Source organism: Phyllobates terribilis, unplaced genomic scaffold (assembly GCF_046119375.1).
Source record: "Phyllobates terribilis strain yellow unplaced genomic scaffold, ASM4611937v1 Scaffold_5__5_contigs__length_657084704, whole genome shotgun sequence".
Lineage (NCBI taxonomy): Eukaryota > Metazoa > Chordata > Amphibia > Anura > Dendrobatidae > Phyllobates > Phyllobates terribilis.
This window is the reverse complement of record NW_027362765.1, coordinates 238,089,689-238,112,453: the sequence shown is the minus strand read 5'-3', so window position 1 is coordinate 238,112,453 and position 22,765 is coordinate 238,089,689. Positions and strand designations below refer to the sequence as shown.

The 22,765-nt window shown below is 48.0% G+C and overlaps 3 pseudogenes; all 3 read right to left on the bottom strand.

Moving 5' to 3' along the window:
* Window positions 1–18,066: 18,066 nt before the first annotated feature.
* On the bottom strand, window positions 18,067–18,172 carry LOC141151304 (U2 spliceosomal RNA; annotated as a pseudogene).
* An 814-nt stretch (window positions 18,173–18,986) lies between these two features.
* On the bottom strand, window positions 18,987–19,104 carry LOC141151004 (U2 spliceosomal RNA; annotated as a pseudogene).
* A 1,719-nt stretch (window positions 19,105–20,823) lies between these two features.
* On the bottom strand, window positions 20,824–20,941 carry LOC141151154 (U2 spliceosomal RNA; annotated as a pseudogene).
* Window positions 20,942–22,765: the final 1,824 nt, after the last annotated feature.

Genomic DNA, 22,765 nt, shown 5'->3' with positions numbered 1-22,765 from the left:
CTCTGAATGTGATTGATGGGGGATTCTTGGAAAAACTTAAATTAAAATCCAAACCTTTGTCATCCCCTATTGCCGTGGTTACTGTCGATGGCTCTCCCTTGAAATGTGTTACTCACAAGGTTTATGAATTTCCCCTCACTATTAATGGTATTCACCAAGAAAATTTGGATTTGGTAGTATTAAATAATTTGCCTTCTCCAGTAGTTTTGGGGTTACCCTGGTTAAAATTGCACAATCCTATACTGGATTTGTCTACTAATGAAATTAAGTCCTGGAGCCCTAAGTGTTATGACAAGTGTTGTAACGGGCGCATTACTGCTGTGGATAAAGGGGAATCACCTGTACCTATTCAGAATTTTTGGAAAGTTTTTTCTGAGGAGGAGTCGCAAATTTTGCCTCCCCATAGAGACTATGATTGTACCATTGAATTTGTCCCTGGAGCGACTCTTCCTAAAAGTCGTTTATTTAATCTTACTATTCCTGAGAGAAAGGCTTTGGAGGAATACATACAGACGAGCTTGGCCGCCGGTCATATCAGACCCTCTAAGTCACCTGTGGCTGTTGGATTTTTTTTTTTGTTAAAAAAAAGGACGGCGGTTTACGTCCTTGTCTGGACTTTCGCGAGAGTAATAAAATTACTGTACGCAATGCCTACCCACTGCCATTGATTCCTGATTTGTTTAACCAGTTAGTTGGGGGCCAAGTGGTTCTCTAAAATTGATCTCCGGGCGGCATACAATTTGTTGCGCATGAAGGAGGGTGATGAATGGAAGACTGCTTTTAACACTCCTGTGGGTCATTTTGAGAATCTGGTTATGCCTTTTGGTCTTACCAATGCACCAGCATTTTTTCAGAATCTTATTAATGACATCCTTAGACCTTTGATCGGCAAAAATGTGGTTGTGTATTTGGATGACATTTTGATTTATTCGCCTGATCTGGAGTCTCATTGGCGGAGTGTACGTGAGGTATTACAGCTATTAATTGACAATTCGCTTTTTGCTAAGCTAGAGAAATGTGAGTTCGCTGTACAGAGAATTAGTTTTTTGGGCTACATTATCTCCAGCGAGGGCATTGAGATGGACCCGGTGAAGGTTCAAGCTGTGCAGGAATGGCCTAGGCCTATTTGTTTGAAATCGATGCAGAGGTTTTTGGGTTTCGCCAATTATTACAGAAAATTCATTAAAAATGTTTCTATTATTGTTAAACCACTGACCGATCTCACCAGGAAAGGTGCTAATACGGTTCAGTGGACTACTGAGGCCATTGAAGCGTTTGTGTTTCTAAAGGAGAGGTTCAGCTCTGCCCCCATCCTTATGCAGCCTGATGTGACTAAGCCGTTTTTGGTTGAGGTTGATGCTTCTTCTGTGGGGGTCGGTGCGGTGTTGTATCAGGAAAACAAGGATGGAGTACATCCCTGTGCCTTTTTTTCAAAAAAAATTTCTGAGACTGAACTTAATTACGATATTGGTAATCGGGAATTGCTGGCTATTAAACTCGCATTTGAACACTGGCGTCATCTCTTGGAAGGTGCTGAATTTCCCATTCAGGTTTTCACTGATCATAAAAATCTGATCTATCTTGATGCTGCCAAGCGCTTGAATGCCCGTCAGGCTAGGTGGGCACTTTTTTTTTCGCGGTTTAATTTTTCCGTTACTTACTTCCCGGGTACCAAGAATGTTAAATCTGATGCGTTGTCTCGCAGCTTTTCTCCCATGGTCGGTGCTGAGGAGGAGGAGAGTATTTTACAAGAAGGTGTTGTGATTGCTGCATTGGACTCCGTATTGGAAGATGAAATTCTTAAAGCACAGGAGAATGCCCCATCTAACACTCCCCATGGGAGGTTGTTTGTGCCTAGGACCTTTAGGAGAGATTTGTTTGTTGAGTGTCATGAGTCTCGGTTGGCAGGTCATCCAGGAATTTCTGAGACCAAGAGACTTGTGGGTCGCAGTTTTTGTTGGCCTGGATGGCAGAAGGAAGTCATTAAGTGGGTGCGTCAATGTACTGAGTGTGCTAGATCTAAGTCTTCTCATACTCCTGCTGCGGGGTTGCTTTGCCCTCTGGAGGTTCCTAGTGCACCTTGGACACATCTGGCTATGGACTTTATTACTGACCTTCCCTCCTCTGAGGGTTTCACGGTCATCTGGGTGGTCGTGGACCGTTTTAGCAAGATGTGTCACTTGGTTCCCTTCATCAAACTGCCCTGCGCTAAGACACTCGCTAAGGCCTTTGTCAAGGAAATTGTCAGACTCCATGGTGTTCCTACTGACATTGTTTCTGATAGGGGACCTCAGTTCGTGGCTCGTTTTTGGCGCGCCTTTTGTGACAGGTTGGGAGTTCATTTGTCGTTTTCATCTGGATATCATCCTGAGTCTAATGGCCAGACAGAAAGGAAGAATCAGGATGTTGAGCAGTTCTTGCGTTGTTTTGTGGCAGACAATCAAGGGGGGTGGTCTGAGTTTCTGCCGCTTGCTGAATTTGCTCTTAACAACCATACATCCTCTTCTGCTGGGTGTTCGCCTTTTTTTTTGTTGTTCTGGGAGACATCCGTCTTTTGGGTCATTCTCCAAATTGGTATCGGCTGTGCCTGAGGAGGAGAGTTTTTCCGGTGATTTGGAGAGAGTTTGGACGGATGTGCGTGGTAATCTTCAGGAGGCTAACAAAAAATCTAAGAGGTACTTTGACAGGAAACGTCAAGAGGTTTTGTTTACGGTTGGTGACATGGTTTGGTTGTCCTCTAAGAATCTGTGGTTGAGGATTCCTTCTAAAAAATTGGGTCCCAAGTTTGTAGGGCCCTTTAAGGTGCTTCAGGTAGTTAACCAATCTGCTGTTAGGTTGGAGGTTCCTACCTCCTGGAAGATTAATCCTGTGTTTCATGTTTCTCTATTGAAAAAAGCTGATGTATCAGATAGAGACGCCACTGCCACTGTTCCTCCAGTGGTGGAGGACGGGGAATATGAAATTTCCCGCATCCTAAATTCTAGACGGTATAGGGGGAGTTTGCAGTATCTCGTCGCTTGGAAGGGTTTCGGTCCCGAGAATAACTCATGGGTGAGGATGGATGATGTTTCTGCTTCCAGACTTGTCAGAGCGTTTCAGAAGAGGTTTCCTGATAAGCCTGGGCCTAGGGGATCCGGAGGATCCTCATAGAAGAGGGGGCACTGTTAGAACTCTCCTGTTGGGTTTTTTCTATTTTGCTGGTCACATGACCTTTTTTGCCTATTTAATCCTGCTCCGCCCTTCTGGCCATGCTGGACTTCATTGTAATTTCTACTATTAAGCTAGCCAGGTGCTTTGTAACCTTTCTCAGTCAGTTTAGCTAGGTCTTTTGACCTCTATGTTCTATGTTGTTTGTTTGTCTTTTTACTGCTACAATTTCTGCTAGGAGGTGTCCATCTTTCTCCCAGTCCCTAGTTCTTGTAGGGATGCCTCCCTCACATCTATAGGTCTTCGTTCAGACTAGCTGAGGACTTTAGCGGGTCTGATCGCAGGATCAGGTTCCCCGTTACATCGTAGGGATCTAGCTTAAGTCTATTGTAGGGACATATCTCCTGTCTTTCCTTAGTGCTTGTAGCCTATCATAACACCCTCTCCCCAATAATGGGACTTATGTTTGTAATATGCTGTACTGCATGGCTCTTGTAAGAGGCATTGCAAGTTGCTCCTTCCTAATTTTTGGAAGCTTTTGCTTGGAAGGCATAAGCAAATACTATGGGAGACTCAATCCCCAATAATTGGAATAATGTTTGTAATATGCTGTACTGCATGGCTCTTGTAAGGGGTCATTGCAAGTTGCTCCGTCTTAATTTTGGGAAGCTTTTGCTTGGAAGGCATAAGGAAATACTATGGGAGACCCACTCCCCAATAATGGGAATAATATTTATAAGATGCTGTACTGTATGGCTCTTGTAAGGGGCATTAAAAGCATCTTGTTATACCACTCTGACCTCCACGTCTCTTGTTAGGGGCATTAAAAGCATCTTGTTATACCATTCTGACCTCCACGTCTCTTGTAAGGGGCATTAAAACCGTCTTGTTAAGCTACTGGGACCTCCACGAGTCTTCGAACGGGCATTGCATTTCCTCCTAATTTTTGGAAGCTTTTGTTTGGAAAGCATAAGCAAATACTATGGGAGACCCACTCCCCAATAATGGGACTTAGGTTTGTAATATTCTGTACTGCATGGCTCTTGTAAGGAGAATTGCAAGTTGCTCCGTCCTAATTTTTGGAAGCTTTTGCTTGGAAGGCATAGGCAAAGACTGTGGGAGACCCACTCCCCAATAATGGGAATAATATTTTTAAGATGCTGTACTGTATGGCTCTTGTAAGGGGCATTAAAAGCGTCTTGTTATACCACTCTGACCTCCACGTCTCTTGTAAGGGGCATTAAAAGTGTGGCACCCCAGGCCTGGTTGCCACAAATGTGATTAATCTGCGTCTGAGAGCAGGAGGGAGGTTCCCTGGTTAGGGACAATTAGCATGCAGCACCTCTTGTCCCAGGCCAGTAGGGGGAGCTGGCTGCCCTATAAAAGCTGGAACTGGGGCAGGGTTAGAGAGACCAGAACCCACTTCTGAAGTGACCAGAAGGGTTTCTTAGAGGAAGGGACAGGTCAGCAGCAGCTGAGGAGTCCGTGAGGCAGAGGAGAGACTGCAAGCCAGGGACAGAGGCGACGAGAGCCGGTCCTGGCAGAGAATCAATCTAACCGGACATTGGGGTCCGAGGCTGTCCGGGTTATCATTCCCAGCAGCAAAGAACCAACCCGCGAGGGATTTCAGGTCCTTTGGCCTAAGGAGCCTGGAGGCTCCGCCACACAGAGGGACCAGTACAGCGAGGAGAAAGCAAAAGGTACCCAATGCCCAAGTCGCAAGCCATACAGGCGAGAAGTACACGGCAAGCTCAGGGACGTGGGCTATATACACCACAAAGAGGGGGATAGTCAGAAAGAGCATAGAGAGAACGGTAGGCCTACACACTCACCCTGACCAGTGGGGCTCCCCCGAATGCTCTCAGACACCCAGGCCCATTCCTAACCGGTACTACTGTTGGGTCATTAATAACATCTACAATAAAGACCCAGAAATGTTTTGAAACGGACTCTGAACTTTTACTATTGCGGGCGCCACTATCACCCCCAGCATCCACCTACACTGCCCTGAGGCCACACTCCTCCCATGGGGAGTTATCCTACCCTTGAGCTGCACACCAACACCAGCCTCAGTGGTCTGCCTAGCAGCGGCGGTTATCCCTGACCGCAATCCATGGGTGGCGTAGACGGACATTCACAAATTAGTAAATAGACTGCCACAACATTGGTCTGACCACCCTGAGCCACGGGACTGGGTTGCCACTACTACCCCCATCAGCACCGTACACCAGAAGACCCAGTTTCGAGTACCCCATGGCCCAGGGGGTGAGTCAGCTTTGGCGTAGTCGGCAGGATTGTGACCAACCCGCCACAAACGGGTATTGCGTGCCTGAAAAGACTTTATATTTACCTGAGTGAAGTTTCCCGCCATTCGGGGCCATTTCCTGCCAAAAGGCGCCATCTTCGGGACGCCGCACGGGAAGAAGAGGGGCGTGGACACCAAAACCGCGTGAGACCTGAAGCCCTGCCCTACGTCCAGACGCTGTGCAAGGTCCTGGAAGGAGATCCAGCGGACGCCGACATCATCACCCCACGACGGAAGGTCCTCACCCAGAGCATCGCGAGTGGAGCCGCGGCCTACAGAAGAGGATCGTCGGAAGGTAGGCCACGGTTAACTAGGGGGGAGGAAGATGTCGGAAGCGGAGGGACCCTCTACCACCAGCGTAGCCGCTGCAGCTGTGATGCCGTTTTCCATGCCCTATATCCCCGGAGCGACCTGGCTGCCACAGTATGCCAGCGAGTCGCATACCTTGAGCGACTTTAAAGAAAGACTGTATAGCTTATTCAAAGTTTATCCCCTGACAGAAGAACAGAAAGTAAGCATACTGATAGGGCAGCTAACTGGTGCGGCCCAGCGGGAGGTAAAGTCTTGGACAGCTGAGGAGAAAAGGACTGTAAGGGGGGTTCTGACCCGTCTATGGGACACCTTTGATACCCGTACCTCAGCAGAAATCAAAATGCGGTTCTATGAATGTAAGCAGCGGGCCCAAGATAGTATCAGAGACTATGCCTTAAACTTGCAAGATGCCCTGAGAGCAATCAAACAAGCTGACCCTGGCAGCGTGCAGGATACAGATAAGCTATTGACTGAACAGTTCATAGAAGGTCTGCTGTCCAGCGCCCACAGAACCCAGCTACGCCTCATGGCCCTACAGAACCCCGATTTGACTTTTGCACAGTTTAAAGATAGGGCCATCCGGGTGCTCCGAGAACCCGCACCAGGTGGCGCTGTAGCTTCCCGGCGCCCTGCCATCACTTACCACCAGGAGGAGGCGCCCTACCCTGCAGACCTTGGGGGGGCTGATGCGCAGGCCCTAAACCCATCCCCGCCTGCAAACCTGCACCATCAGGTCCAAGAACTAACAAAGAGTGTTGCTGCATTGACCAGGACCGTACAGTCGTTACAGATGGACCCGTCAGGACCAATCAAGCTGGCTTCCAGTCCGGAGGATGTCCCGTGGCGTCGACAGAGGAGGATCCCGTCGTTCAGAGGGAGGCCCACAGACCGCTACGCTGAGGATGGACAGCTGATTTGCCGCCGTTGCAACCAGCCAGGACACATAGCCAGGTACTGTACTTTAAACGGGTCCGACCTGGGGCAGAGGGCCAACCCCCAGGCATAAGGTCACCAGGCCCGTCTAATTGGCGCGATAAGTACGTGGGGGGACACCTGGTTTTACCCGTAGTGCTGGATGGTATCCCCATGAGTGCACTGCTGTACACCGGGTCCCAAGTGACTACCATCCCCTATGTACTTTTCAAGCTGTACTGGAGTGACACTGATATAACCTGTTATCCAGACAATGACTTGAGCATCATCGCCAGCAATGGCCAACCCGTGCCACAGGTGGGGTTCAAAGAGGTGACCTTCAAGATTGGTAAAGTTGAACTGCCAGCACAGGGGATGATTATTGTGGACATTCACCGTCGTGAAAGTCACCCTAAAATAACTTTGGGTACTAACGTGATTGAAAATTGTCTTTCAGAGATAATTCTAATTTTACAGCAGGTGGCGATGAATGCTAGCTCCAGCCAACAGAGGGTCCTCCAGAAAGAGATAAGAGCCCTGATGAGACGGCAACAAGTAGAACTGTCTTGTGGTGAGATCGGTAGCGTGAGGATGAGCGACCCGTTCCCCATTGCCATGCCTCCCAAAAGTGAAATGATGATCTGGTGTCGGACTGCAATCGGGTTAAGAGGAAGAGATTACCAAGCCATGGTAGAACCCATGTACTCAGACAGCAGGCCCACCATTTTGACAGCCCGGGGGGTGGTTGATGTCCGCCATGGGAGGGTGCCCGTCCGCATCTTAAACATTGGGGAAAGGGAAGTACACTTGCCCCGGTACGCTACACTAGCCAAATTGTTTGCTGTCGAACACAATGCTCTCCGGGTCGTGGAACCCTTGCCTCCATCTCCCCCGGTGGAGGATAATGGCTCCCAGAAACACAGGGAGGACTGGTGCCAGAAACTCCATGTGGGTGCTGACTCCACTCCCCTGCACCAAAACAAGGAGTCTACCGGGTGGTTCAGGAGTACGAGAGAATCTTTAGTAAGCACCCGCTAGACTTCGGCAGAGTAAAAGGGGTAGAACACCACATCCCCACGGGGAGCCACCCACCAATAAAAGAGAGATACAGACCTGTACCCCCCGCACACTATCAGAACGCAAAGGGCATGCTGAGAGAAATGAAAGAAGCCGGGGTCATTAGAGACAGCTGTAGCCCCTGGGCAGCTCCCTTAGTTCTGGTAAAAAAGAAAGATGGTACCATGAGAATGTGCGTGGATTATAGAAAGGTTAATCGTATTACCCATAAAGACGCGTACCCGTTGCCTAGGATAGAGGAGTCTTTAGCCGCACTAAAATCAGCTAACTTCTTCTCTACTTTGGATCTTACTAGCGGGTACTGGCAGGTTCCTGTGGTAGAGGCTGACAAGGAGAAGACCGCCTTCACCACCCCGATGGGACTCAGTGAATTCAACTGTATGCCGTTCGGCCTCTGCAACGCACCAGGGACCTTCCAGAGGTTGATGGAATGCTGCCTTGGACACAAAAATTTTGAAATGGTCCTACTCTACTTGGACGATGTTATTGTCTATTCAAAGACTTATGAGGACCATCTTAAACACCTGGCAGAGGTGTTCGAGGCCCTGGCAGGCTTTGGCATGAAAGTGAAACCATCCAAGTGCCATCTGTTAAAGCCAAAAGTACAGTACCTGGGACACGTGGTGAGTGCAGAAGGAGTAGCCCCCGACCCTGACAAGATCACAGCAATAAAGAACTGGCCAAGCCCCTCTAACATAAAAGAAGTGAGGCAGTTCCTCGGGTTGGTGGGCTACTACCGCAGGTTCATCCCCGGGTTCACCAAGATGGCAGCCCCTATGCAGGACCTCCTGATAGGACAATCTAAGACCAGAAGCCAAAAGCCACCCTTCAAGTGGGACAAGCTGGAAGAGGAGTCCTTCCGCCAGCTGAAGATTGCCCTCACGGGGGATGAAATCCTGGCCTACCCCGATTATGGACAGCCATTTATCCTCCACACAGATACCAGTAATGTGAGGCTGGGAGCCGTACTGTCACAGAACCAACAGGGCAGAGAAAGGGTGATCGCATACGCCAGCCGGAAATTGAGGCCCACCGAGAGAAACCCAGAGAATTACAGCTTCTTCAAACTGAAGTCCTTGGCCGTGGTGTGGGCCGTAACGGAACGTTTTAAACATTACCTGGCCTCTGCTAAGTTCACATTATACATGGACAATAATCCATTGACTCCCCTGGACACCGCAAGACTTGGTGCCTTAGAGCAGCGATGGATGGCCCGGCTATCAAACTATGACTTCACAATCAAGTACCGGGCAGGCCGAGCCAATGCCAATGCAGATGCCCTATCGAGAATGCCCCACTTACCCGATGAGGGAGAAGATCCAGACGAGCTGGAGAAAATAGAGCTCCCTGCATTCCACCGGTATGGGGCCACTCAGTACTCCCACCGTGTAAGAGACAAAGACTCGACCACCGTCATGTTCAATCCCTTACCTCGCCATGGCTGGGCTGAAACACAGGATAGTGACCCTGCAGTTCGCTTGGTGAAGGAAATGCTGACTCAGGCAGATGCCTACCCCGATCCGGATACCCCAGAGGAAGCTAAGCAGCTGTGGAAGGAGAAGAGCAGGCTATTCCTCTACGAGGGGAAGCTGTGCAGAAGGCTTGTCAACCACCGGACACACGAGTTAACCTGGCAGGTAGTAGTCCCAAGGCGAGATGCGGCCATGGTCCTGGAGGCCTACCACGACAGAGCAGGACACTTCGGGTGGAAGAAACTGGAGTTCCTGTTGCGTGAGCGGTTCTTCTGGATAGGTATGAGAGGGGCCATAGAGAGATGGTGCAGAGAATGCGGCCCCTGTAACCTCAGAAGGAAGGATCGTACCAGCCAGAAGACTCCTTTGAGGCCGATTATCACCAGGCAGCCTCTCGAGCTGGTAGCACTAGACCACGTGAAGTTGGCTCCAAGCTGGTACGGCTACATCTATGCCCTCACGATTGTGGACCATTACTCCCGGTTCCTAGTGGTGGTTCCTGTTAAAGACTTTACAGCGCAAACGGCAGCCGGTGCCATCCAGCAACACTTCTGCCGTCCACACGGGTACCCGGAGCAGGTATTGACAGACCAAGGTCCAGTGTTCGAGGCTGAAGTCTTAAAAGTGTTCTGCAACCTCTACGGCTGTAAGAAGATACAGACGACGCCTTACCACCCCCAGACCAACGGGATGTGTGAGAAAATGAACCAGGTCGTCATAGACCTGCTCAAAACGTTGCCCCTGGAGGAACGCTGCCTGTGGCCTGAGAAGCTGCCAGATCTAATAGACTTGTATCATCATATCCCGGTGGGATCTACCAACTGCACCCCGGCTTACCTAATGCGAGCAAGACCTGGTAAGCTGCCGATGGACTTGGAGATGGGAGTCCTGACACCCGAGGACACCTCCCCAGAAGCAGACTGGGACACGGAAAGGAGGCCGCAAAACAAGAAGGTACAGGAGAGTGTGGAGAGGAGCTTATCCCAGGCGAGAGAGAAGCAGGAGAGGCTCTTCAACCAACACATACCTGCTGGTCCACTGGCACCTGGAGAACAGGTTCTAAAGAGGAAGAGGCGGCTCCACAAGCTGGACGACCAGTGGGAGAAGGACCCGTACACGGTGCTGCCTTCCAACCATGACAATTCGAAGGTGACCTGAAAAGGTGCCCCGAGCAGCTACAGAGTGCTGGTGAAGAGCAGGATAGCCTTGAACCCGCAGTGGACAAGGAAGAAATGGTCAGCACGGTCCTCGGAGAGTTCCCCCGGTCCTGGACTCAAATTAACAATGCCATAGTGGTACCCATCCTTACCTTCCTTCAACCAAACCAGCAAGAACCTACAGAAGAATAGGAAGAGTCGGAAGAACAAGCAGCCCCGGAGGCAGAAGAGTCCATACCAGCAGCCCAGGAGAGTAAGTCCTCTGCTGATAGTGAGCCTGCCATGCCTGCGGTAAGCCAAAGGACGCGCAGACGGCTGCCCGACCTACCTGTAGGCCCTGCAAGTATCTGTAGCCCCAATAAAAGTAAAGAGAGCCAGGTTAGACCACCACCAGACAGTGGGTTACGTAGGTCAACCCGGAGCACTAGGGGACAGATACCCCTGCGCTGGAAAATATAGGATGTGCCAATAGTGTGACCTGTATATATTTTCCTGTAAATGATGCCTAATGTTGAAAAAGTTTACAAAAGTTAATTGCATCACCAGTAATTATGTTTTTCTAGTTTCTCCTAGTGACAAATGGACTAACAGGTTATGAACTTTGAGTAACCGGGACTGCTTGTATATAATTGCACAAGGTGCCTCCTTTTTGAAGCTCAACCGCGGAAGAAAGACTGTCCAAGCAAAGACTGTCAAGGACTTGGGGGTTAGGACAGATCCCCACCCGGTTTGAGCCTTACCTGTTTAAGTGACATGGACACCCGGTCACAGACCACACTGTGACCTAAAGAACTCAATTGTGTTTTGTTTGTTGCCATTTATTAATGTTGTGTTTATGGTCGTGCATATGTTACCCGGTTGTTTTTGCCAAAAAGGCTTAGTCCCGGAGTACTAACTTTTACTAGGGGGGAATGTGGCACCCCAGGCCTGGTTGCCACAAATGTGATTAATCTGCGTCTGAGAGCAAGAGGGAGGTTTCCTGGTTAGGGACAATTAGCATCCAGCACCTCCTGTCCCAGGCCAGTAGGGGGAGCTGGCTGCCCTATAAAAGCTGGAACTGGGGCAGGGTTAGAGAGACCAGAACCCACTTCTGAAGTGACCGGAAGGGTTTCTTATAGGAAGGGACAGGTCAGCAGCAGCTGAGGAGTCCGTGAGGCAGAGGAGAGACTGCAAGCCAGAGACAGAGGCGACGAGAGCCGGTCCTGGCAGAGAATCAATCTAACCGGACATTGGGGTCCGAGGCTGTCCGGGTTATCATTCCCAGCAGCAAAGAACCAACCCGCGAGGGATTTCAAGTCCTTTGGCCTAAGAAGCATGGAGGCTCCGCCACACAGAGGGACCAGTACAGCGAGGAGAAGGCAAAAGGTACCCAAGGCCCGAGTCGCAAGCCGTACAGGCGAGAAGTACACGGCAAGCTCAGGGATGTGGGCTATTACACCACGAAGAGGGGGATAGTCAGAAAGAGCATAGAGAGAACGGTAGGCCTACACACTCACCCTGACCAGTGGGGCTCCCCCGAATGCTCTCAGACACCCAGGCCCATTCCTAACCGGTACTACTGTTGGGTCATTAATAACATCTACAATAAAGACCCAGAAATGTTTTGAAACGGACTCTGAACTTTTACTATTGCGGCCGCCACTATCACCCCCAGCATCCACCTACACTGCCCTGAGGCCACACTCCTCCCGTGGGGAGTTATCCTACCCTTGAGCTGCACACCAACACCAGCCTCAGCGGTCTGCCTAGCAGCGGCGGTTATCCCTGACCGCAACCCACGGGTGGCGTAGTCGGACATTCACAAATTAGCAAATAGACTGCCACAACATTGGTCTGACCACCCTGAGCCACGGGACCGGGTTGCCACTACTTCCCCCATCAGCACCGTACACCAGAAGACCCGGTTTCAAGTACCCCACGGCCCAGGGGGTGAGTCAAAATCGTCTTGTTATACCACTCTGACCTCCACGTCTCTTGTAAGGGGCATTAAAACCGTCTTGTTAAGATACTGGGACCTCCACGAGTCTTCGAACGGGCATTGCATTTCCTCCTAATTTTTGGAAGCTTTTGCTTGGAAGGCATAACCAAATACTATGGGAGACCCACTCCCCAATAATGGGACTTATGTTTGTAATATGCTGTACTGCATGGCTCTTGTAAGGGGCATTGCAAGTTGCTCCGTCTAAATTTTTGGAAGCTTTTGCTTGGAAGGCATAAGCAAATACTATGGGAGACCCACTCCCCAATAATGGGACTTATGTTTGTAATATGCTGTACTGCATGGCTCTTGTAAGGGGCATTGCAAGTTGCTCCGTCCTAATTTTTGGAAACTTTTGCTTGGAAGGCATAAGCAAATACTATGGGAGACCCACTCCCCAATAATGGGAATAATGTTTGTAATATGCTGTACTGCATGACTCTTGTAATGGGCATTGCAAGTTGCTCCGTCTTAATTTTGGGAAGCTTTTGCTTGGAAGGCATAAGCAAATTCTATGGGAGACCCACTCCTAAATAATGGGACTTATGTTTGTAATATGCAATCTAGGGATAGGGACAAAGACTCCCCTTAGGAAGACATGTTGTTCATCAATAAACATCTAAAAACCCACAACTTTACTGCTTGTTGCAGCTGCAGCCCACGTATGCATTTTTAATCTGCATAAGTCGGCCTATTTTCACACATTCTCCCCTCCCCCCTGCTGTCCCATGCACCTCAAGACCAGGGAATGGGGAGAGGATAACTAATTAGTGAACAAACGAGCAGCGGTCCACCTTCTTCCTAGTCTGCAGGCTCCCTGCAGACTGAAGTTGACTGAAGAAGCACAGTCAGATAAAGGCCAGGAGCCCATTGTGACACGTGCAATGCTTGTTCCATTGTTCCATTCTTGCATTATTCCATTGTTCCATTGTCCCATTCTCTTGCATTATTCCATTGTTCCATTCACTCATTACATTTATTGCAAGCAATCTACCTGCCTGGGTGAAAACCAATAGGATGCTCATATTGACAGACATAGGTAGCAGTTTAAAACAACATCTCAGACCAAACTTTTTTAGATCTTTTTATTCATCCACCGATAGAAAATTAAAGAAGTCAGTGCTCCAGCAGAGGGAGACAGGATTTCACTAAAGAAATCGTAGCAGTCCCCAATTTTTTTTTTTAAATGCGTGGTACTCAGCAACACCCAACTGATGGGACCAGGGGTGGATTAAGAGTAGCCAGGGCCCTGGGCAGTTTAGAAGGCGTGGGCCCCCCCAGGTACCTGATGTATCATGTGACCTGTCACGCGATCCCCTTTGATAGATCATGTGATAGGTCATGTGAGTAATACACAGGTGATCTGGTGTACATCTGTAGATGGAAAAAGACAGGTATCGCCGTGCTGTGTGCTCCTTGCACATTTTCCCTTGTGTACAGCACTATACATAATAGAGCGGGGAAAAGATTCATTTTCCCATGGGGCCACATGGGACCGTGACTGTTGTTGTGGCCGAACCAATAGGCCGAAATTGATTCTGCTCAATATAATATTCATGAGAGGTTGGAAGGATCCAGCTTCCGATCCAAGTATATTGGAAAAAAGTTAGAAATATTTTACAAAAAGATGAAGAAATGCATAACAACAATCTAAGATGTGAGGGGGGAACTTTGGGGTCTCATCACCAGACACGTTTGAGCGCTACCTGCGCTCTTAGACTTGGTTTGAACAAAACATGTACAGGAGAAGTGGTACTGTGCAGTCTATATATGCAGGACAGGAGGAGTGGTACTGTGCAGTGTATATATACAGGATAGGAGGAGTGGTACTGTGCAGTGTATATATACAGGACAGGAGGAGTGGTACTGTGCAGTGTATATATACAGGACAGGAGAAGTGGTACTGTGCAGTGTATATATATGCAGGACAGGAGAAGTGGTACTGTGCAGTGTATATATATATACAGGACAGGAGAAGTGGTACTGTGCAGTGTATATATATACAGGACAGGAGAAGAGGTACTGTGCAGTGTATATATATATATAAATATATATATATATATGTATATATTTATATATATATATATATATATATATATATATATATATATATATATAGGACAGGAGAAGTGGTACTCTGAGCAGAACCAAATCTTAAGCAGTGGACTCTATTAGTCAGTCCGTGTGATGACATTTCATTTCCATAACAGAGAAATGTTCTGTTGTGGATCCGAAACATTATGACATGGGCTAATAAGGAGTCCTCCACTTTTTTGACAATTAATCGGAGTGCTTATATATATATCTACATTCATAACAGCAGATACTGAGAATTCCCCCAATTAAACAGGACAGGAGAAGTATACACAGCTCCAGAGTATATACTATAATCGATTATATACATACAAATATATACTGTACAAAAGAATATAGGGTGGAGCTGTGTGTATACTACATAGTATATAGTGGAGAGATGTGCCAGTGTGGATGGGGATTCCACACTATATACTACAGTATATGCACAACATCATACTATATAAACATCTCTACACTATATATATACAACTCTGCGTTATAATTAAGACGTAGGAGACACCACGACTGCTGAATATATATCGCATAGAGACTGCTGCATATACATTATATAGGTGATACTGCAGCTATACACAGTTGCAGTTTCACTTATATATTGTGTATATATAGCAGTCGAAGTATCACTTTAATAATGTATATACTGTTGTATATACATTATATTAGTGATACTGTGATGCTGTGTATACACTGTATATACTGCAGTCTCACTATCACCTATATAATATATAAGTGATACTGTGTTTGCTGTGTATAATTGCAGCATCACCTATGTAACATATATACAGCAGTATCACATATATAATGTATACACAGCAGTCACATTATCACATATATTGTATGCAGACTGCTGTATATACATTATGCATGTGATAGTGCTACTGCTGTGAATACATTATATAGGTGATATTGCAATTATACACAGCAATCGCAGTATCACCTATATAACATATACAGTTATATGAAAAAGTTTGGGCACCCGTATTAATCTTAAGCTTAATGTTTTATCAAAATTGGTGTTTTTTCAACAGCTATTTCAGTTTGATATATGTAATAACTGTTGGACACAGTAATGTTTCTGCCTTGAAATTAGGTTTATTGTACTAACAGAAAATGTGCAATCTGCATTCAAACAAAATTTGACAGGTGCATAAGTATGGGCACCCTTATCATTTTCTTGTTTTAAATACTCATACCTACTTTTTACTGACTTACTAAAGCACTTTTTTTGGTTTTGTAACCTCATTGAGCTTTGAACTTCATAGCCAGGTGTATGCAATCATGAGAAAAGCTACTTAAAGTGGCCACTTGCAAGTTGTTCTCCTGTTTGAATCTCCTCTGAAGAGTGGCATCATGGGCTCCTCAAAACAACTGTCAAATGATCTGAAAACAAAGATTATTCAACATAGTTGTTCAGGGGAAGGATACAAAAAGCTGTCTCAGAGATTTAACCTGTCAGTTTCCACTGTGAGGAACATAGTAAGGAAATGGAAGAACACAGGGACAGTTCTTGTTAAGGCCAGAAGTGGCAGGCCAAGAAAAACATCAGAAAGGCAGAGAAGAAGAATGGTGAGATCAGTCAAGGACAATCCTCAGACCACCTCCAGAGAGCTGCAGCATCAACTTGCTGCAGATGGTGTCACTGTGCATCGGTCAACTATACAACGCCCTTTGCACAAGGAGAAGCTGTATGGGAGAGTGATGCGAAAGAAGCCGCTTCTGCAAGCACGCCACAAACAGAGTCGGCTGAGGTATGCAAAATCACATTTGGAGAAGCCAATTTCTTTTTGGAAGAAGGTCCTGTGGACTGATGAAGCCAAGATTGAGTTGTTTGGTCATACAAAAAGGCGTTATGCATGGCGTCAAAAAAACACAGCATTCCAAGAAAAACACTTGCTACCCACAGTAAAATTTGGTGGAGGTTCCATCATGCTTTGGGGCTGTGTGGCCAATGCCGGCACCGGGAATCTTGTTAAAGTTGAGGGACGCATGGATTCCACTCAGTATCAGCAGATTCTTGACAATAATGTTCAAGAATCAGTGACAAAGTTGAAGTTACGCAGGGGATGGATCTTTCAGCAAGACAATGATCCAAAACACCACTCCAAATCTACTCAGGCATTCATGCAGAGGAACAATTACAATGTTCTGGAATGGCCATCCCAGTCCCCAGATCTGAATATCATTGAACATCTGTGGGATCATTTGAAGAGGGCTGTCCATGCTCGGCAACCATCAAACTTAACTGAACTGGAATTGTTTTGTAAAGAGGAATGGTCAAAAATACCTTCATCCAGGATCCAGGAAATCATTAAAAGCTACAGGAAGCGACTAGAGGCTGTTATTTTTGCAAAAGGAGGATCTACTAAATATTAATGTCACTTTTCTGGTGAGGTGCCCATACTTATGCACCTGTCAAATTTTGTTTGAATGCAGATTGCACATTTTCTGTTAGTACAATAAACCTCATTTCAAGGCAGAAACATTACTGTGTCCAACAGTTATTACATATATCAAACTGAAATAGCTGTTGCAAAAACACCAATTTTTATAAAACATTAAGCTTAAGATTAATAGGGGTGCCCAAACTTTTTCATATAACTGTATACAGCAGTATCAACTACGTAATATATATACAGCAATCACAGTATCACCAATATAATGTATATAGATTGCTATACATACAATATATAGGTGATAATGCAACGGCTTTATATAATCACAGTATCACATACATAATATATATAAAGCAGTATAATCTATATATTGAATATACAGCAACTGCTGTATATACAAATTAAAAAAGTTTCCATGTTGGGACCCACTCACCAGATCCCTGAGATGGAGGAGGATGAAAAGCTCCAGGTGTGCATTAGTGGATCCCTGGGATTGGTCAGGTGAGTAAAGTTTAATGCAAGGCCCGCCGCAGACAGAGCCCTCCGCTGCCCGCCACAGCGCCGAAGACAGGGCCATCCGCCGCCCGCCCCAGCGCCGTAGACAGGGCCTTCCACTGCCCGCTACATTGCCGCAGACAGGGCCCTCTGCCGCCCGCCACAGCGCCGCAGACAGGGCCCTCCGCCGCCCACCACATCGCCGCAGACAGGGCCCTTCTTTGGATTTCGCGTGCTGTGTGTCATGAAGGCTGGCGGTTGTGCATAGTGTGGTGCGTGGCGTAGCCGCGTCTGCTATACAATGATGCCGCGGGCGGGGCACAGCAGCACGCAGGAGTACAGTGTCGGCCAGCGGCTGCTAAAACTGCAGACCCCTCAACAGCTGATTGGGGACCGGCGCAGGCGCAGCCCTCCTCTGGTCATGTTGACGCGATGCCGGTAGTAACAGGAGATCCGGAGCTGAGGCGCGACACCACTTGCACCAACAATGATGGCGCACAAAAAATTATAGTGAGGGCAACCTGGCCAAGGGCCCCTCCGGGGTTTCGGGCCCCGGGCGGTAGCCCAGATTGCCCTCATTATAATCCGCCTATGGATGGGAAAGTTGAGTTAAGACGGTATCAACTGATAGCAAAGCCACTGGCTAGGTATGTGGTGTGTGTGCAACGGTGTAGCAAAGGACAAATCATTATTGCAGCTTATCTCAGGAAGGAAGGGAAAGATAGATAGATAGAAAACATTACAATACAATATATTGGTAAAAGCATTGCACATATACTAAATGATAACAAATACTACACTTGATCTTAGCCAAAAGGCCGATAAGCGATAACTTGAATTGGTTTCGGCCTATGGCTTCACCCTGGCCTCCAAAAGGCACACATTGTAGGGATAGGGACAAAGACTTCCCTTAGAAAGACATGATGTTCATCAATAAACACCTTAAAACCCACAACTTTACTGCATGTTGCAGCTGCAGCCCACGCACGCATTTTAAATCTGCATAGATCAGCCTATTTTCACACATTCACCCCTCCCCCCTGCTTTCCCACGCACCACAAGACCAGGGGATGGGGAGAGGATAACTAATTAGTGAACAAACGAGCAGCGGTCCACCTTCTTCCTAGTCTGCAGGCTCCCTGCAGACTGAAGCTGGCTGCTGCAGCACCGCCAGATAAAGGCCAGGAGCCCATTATGACACGTGCAATGCTTGTTCCATTCTTCCATTCTTGCATTATTCCATTGTCCCATTCACTTGCATTATTCCATTGTTCTATTCACTCATTACATCTATTGCTAGCAATCTACCTGCCTTGGTGAAAACCAATAGGATGCTCAGATTGACAGACATAGGTAGCAGTTTAAAACAACATCTCAGACCAAACTTTTTTAGATCTTTTTTTTCATCCACAGATAGAAAATTAAAGAAGTCAGTGCTCCACCAGAGGGAGCCAGCATTTCACTAAAGAAGTCGTAGCGGCCCCAAATTATTTCGTAAATGCGTGGTACTCAGCAACACCCAACTGATGGGACAGTTGAGTTAAAACGGTATCAGCTGATAGCAAGGCCACTGGCTAGGTATATGGTGTGTGTGCAACGGTGTAGCAAAGGACAAATGCATTATTGCAACTTATCTCAGGAAGGAAGGGATAGATAGATAGATAGATAACATTGCAATACAATATATTGGCAAAAGCATTGCACATATACTAAATGAGAACAGATACTACACTTGATGTTAGCCAAAAGGCTGAGAAGCGATAACTTTGAATTGGTTTCGGCCGATGTCTTCACCCTGACCTCCAGAAGACACCCATTGTAGGGATAGGGACAAAGACTCCCCTTAGGAAGACATGTTGTTCATCAATAAACACCTTAAAACCCACAACTTTACTGCTTAGAAAACAGTTAGAAAATTAAAGAAGTCAATGCTCCACCAGAGGGAGCCAGCATTTCAATAAAGAAATCATAGTGGCCCCCAATTTTTTTTAAATGCGTGTTTTTAAAAATGTGTTCAAATATGTATGTGTATGTATCTGTGCGTGTCTGCGTATTGTGTGTGTATATCTGTGTACTATGTTCATGTGTGTATGTGTGTGCCTGCGCGTGTCTGCGTATTGTGTGCGTGTCTGCGTATTGTGTGCGTGTCTGCGTATTGTGTGTGTGTCTGCGTATTGTGTGTGTGTGTGTCTGCGTATTGTGTGTGTGTCTGAGTATTGTGTGTGCGCGTGCATGTCTGCGTATTGTGTGTGTGCGTGCGTGTCTGCGTATTGTGTGTGTCTACGTATTGTGTGTGTGTGGGTACGTGTCTGCGTACTGTGTGTGTGTGCGTACTGTGTGTGTTTGTGCGTGCATACTGTGCGTGCGCGTGCGTACTGTGTGTGTATGCGTGCGTGTCTGCATACTGTGTGTGTGTGTGTGCGTGCATGTCTGTGTACTGTGTGTGTGTGCGTGCATTTTTGAATATGTGAAGGATGAGGTGGCAGGCTGGGCCCTGTGTTGTATACCTATATTTCTCCGCCGTATCTGTGCATCATGAATCATGGTATGTGCTAAAGGGGCCCACTGAGACTCTTTCGCCCGGGGCCCACAAAAACCTGGAGCCGGCCCTGCCTGAGCCTCACAATCAGTGTCCCAAGCAGGTAGGCTCGGATCTTGTCGGGCGACGTGCAGTCCCCTGGACCCTACGCGGCCACCTTTTCGGCAATGTAATTGTGGTGGTTGGCAGCTGCACCTTGCAAGTACAGTAGCCTCCGGTTATCTAGCTGAGCCTGATTATTCTCCACTAGTTTAGGGGCCGATCCCCTCTGTGGCCTGATCCCTCCACGTCCGTGTAGATTCGGGCGCACGGGTGACTTCCTGCACTCACCGTGCCCCTGGGATCCCCTCTGTCTCTGGAGCCTTCCCTCTGCTCCTGTCCTCTCTCACTCTCTCTCCTGGGCCTCTCAGACTAGGCCCCACTCCTCTCTCTCTCCTCTCCACTCCTGCTCCAAGCACTGGAGCTAGGAGACTGGACCTCCCACACTGATCTCCTGAGCAGGACTCGCTCTGTCTGAACTCCTTGTAGATGGTTCCCCTCTTTCTTATACGCCTACTGATGGTGCTCCCCTGATCTACTTCCTCCACCCACACCCACTACATGGTTCTACCCTCCAGCTGGGGACCAGGGACTGTGCTCTCCCTTAGGAGCAATCTCGCCCTTCCCTACTGAAGTGGAGTGTATTTGATGAAAGTGTGTGGATCCCGGATAGTACTCCCTCCTTAACTGAGAGTGGGGTACCACACCTCTGGGTGAGAAGCAGAACCTCTGTGGCGACTGAATCCGCAGGGGCGCCACACGTGGTGCTCAGCAACACCCAACTGATAGGACAGTTGAGTTAAAAAGATAGCAGCTGATAACAAGGCCACTGGTTAGGTGCGTGGTGTGTGTGCAATGGTGTAGCAAAGGACAAATGCATTATTGCAGCTTATCTCAGGAAAGAAGGGATAGATAGATAGATGGATAACATTACAATACAATATATTGGTAACAGCAATGCACATATACTAAATGAGAACAGATACTACACTTGATGTTAGTCAAAAGGCCGAGAAGCGGTAACCTGAATTGGTGATGGCGCAGCAATAATTCCAGGACACAGTGGGGTGCAGTCTTCAAGGTTTACTCACAGTTGTTCAATTCCTCAGGCTGCACTTTCCGGATTATAACTGCCCACGTCGTCCTGTGTCCACCAAGGAAGGGGTTCAGCAGCTCTCAAGTATTTCAGGAGTACTTAAAAGGGACCTCGTTTTATGTTCCTTTCTCGGTCGTCTTCCCTGCACTGGCTCTCACCCTCCTGCCCTGCGCCCAGGGCCGGCGTCAGCACCTGGGCAAGTGTCGGGGCCCTGGACTAATCAGGGGCGCCCACTCGTTATCGGGGCTCGGGCCGCTTCCCCGGCATCTGTGCAGGGCCGCCGCTGCTGTTCAAGCCCTGCTCTGCTTCATGCAGCAGCAGTGTGCGGTCAGTGTGCTGCTGCTCCACCAATCAGGCCCAGTGCTGTCACTTTCCAGACATGGCCGCCGCTGCGCGCTGTGCAGCTGTGTCTGGTAGTAATGACACGCAGGGGTGACACTGCGCCTTTAATTGTGTTTGTGTGTCGCACCTGCCATGTCATTACTACCAGACACAGCCGCACAGCGCGCAGCCATGTCTGGAAAGTGACAGCACTGGGCCTGATTGGTGGAGCAGCAGCACACTGACCGCACACTGACTGCTGCTGCATGTAGCAGAGCAGGGCTTGAACAGCACCGTCAGCCCTGCACAGATGCCGGGGAAGCGGCCTGGGCCCCGATAATGAGTGGGCCCCCCTGATGGTCCAGGGCCATGTGACACGCCTGAGGCCCTGCACTGAACTGCCACATGACTGAGGAGCTGGATGGGACACAGGCCAGGGGGCAGGTGAGCGAGCTTCCCTAATCCCCATTTAAAAAATATTTCTAATGTGTGTGTGCAGGTATGATGTGAATATCTGTGTATGTCAGTGTGTATGACTGTGTATATATATTTATGTCTGTTTTATATGTGTTTTTAAGAATGTGTTCAAATATGTATGTGTATGTATCACATACATCACACAACACACTGCACCGCAAGAGCTGCATGTGGTCAGGCCGGGCGATGGTGGCCGTCAGATCCTGGGACCAGGATCCGGCAGGCACCACTGACATGAAGGAATCATCCAAGCATTGGTGGTTCAGTGGTAGAATTCTTGCCTGCCATGTGGCAGGCCAGGGTCTGATTCCCAGAAAATGCAGCACAGCTCTTTTTCTCATTTGCTGACCATTGCAGCGCATCTCTTCCCTCATTGACTTTGCAGACACTTGTGAAAACATTGGGCACTTGCTGCTTTTCTATCACTTACCATCCTTTTGGGCCTTCCCTGCCTTTTATCCTGCGGGGCTATGCTGCTTGTCATGTTTTGTAGCAAGCAGAAGGGGGCAGTTCATAAGGGGTTGTCTGGGTTGGCAGGGGTTAGCACAAGCAGTAAAAGGCAGCAATAAGCAACAATCCAATGTGGGGCTCAAACCCACAACCCTGAGATTAAGAGTCTTATGCGCTACCGTCTGAGCTAGCCAGGCTGCAGATGCACACACAGCACACCGCACCACAAGAGCTTCATGTGGTCAAGTCGGGCGATGGTGGCCGTCAGATCCTGGGACCTGAATCTGGCAGGCACCACTGACATGAAGGACTCATCCAAGCATTGGTGGTTCAGTGGTAGAATTCTCGCCTGCCACGTGGGATTCCCAGGATTGATTCCCGGCCAATACAGCACAGCTCCTTTTCTCATTTGCTGACCATTGCAGCGCATCTCTTCCCTCATTGACTTTGCAGACACTTGCGAAAACATTGGGCACTTGCTGCTTTTCTTTCGCTTCCCAT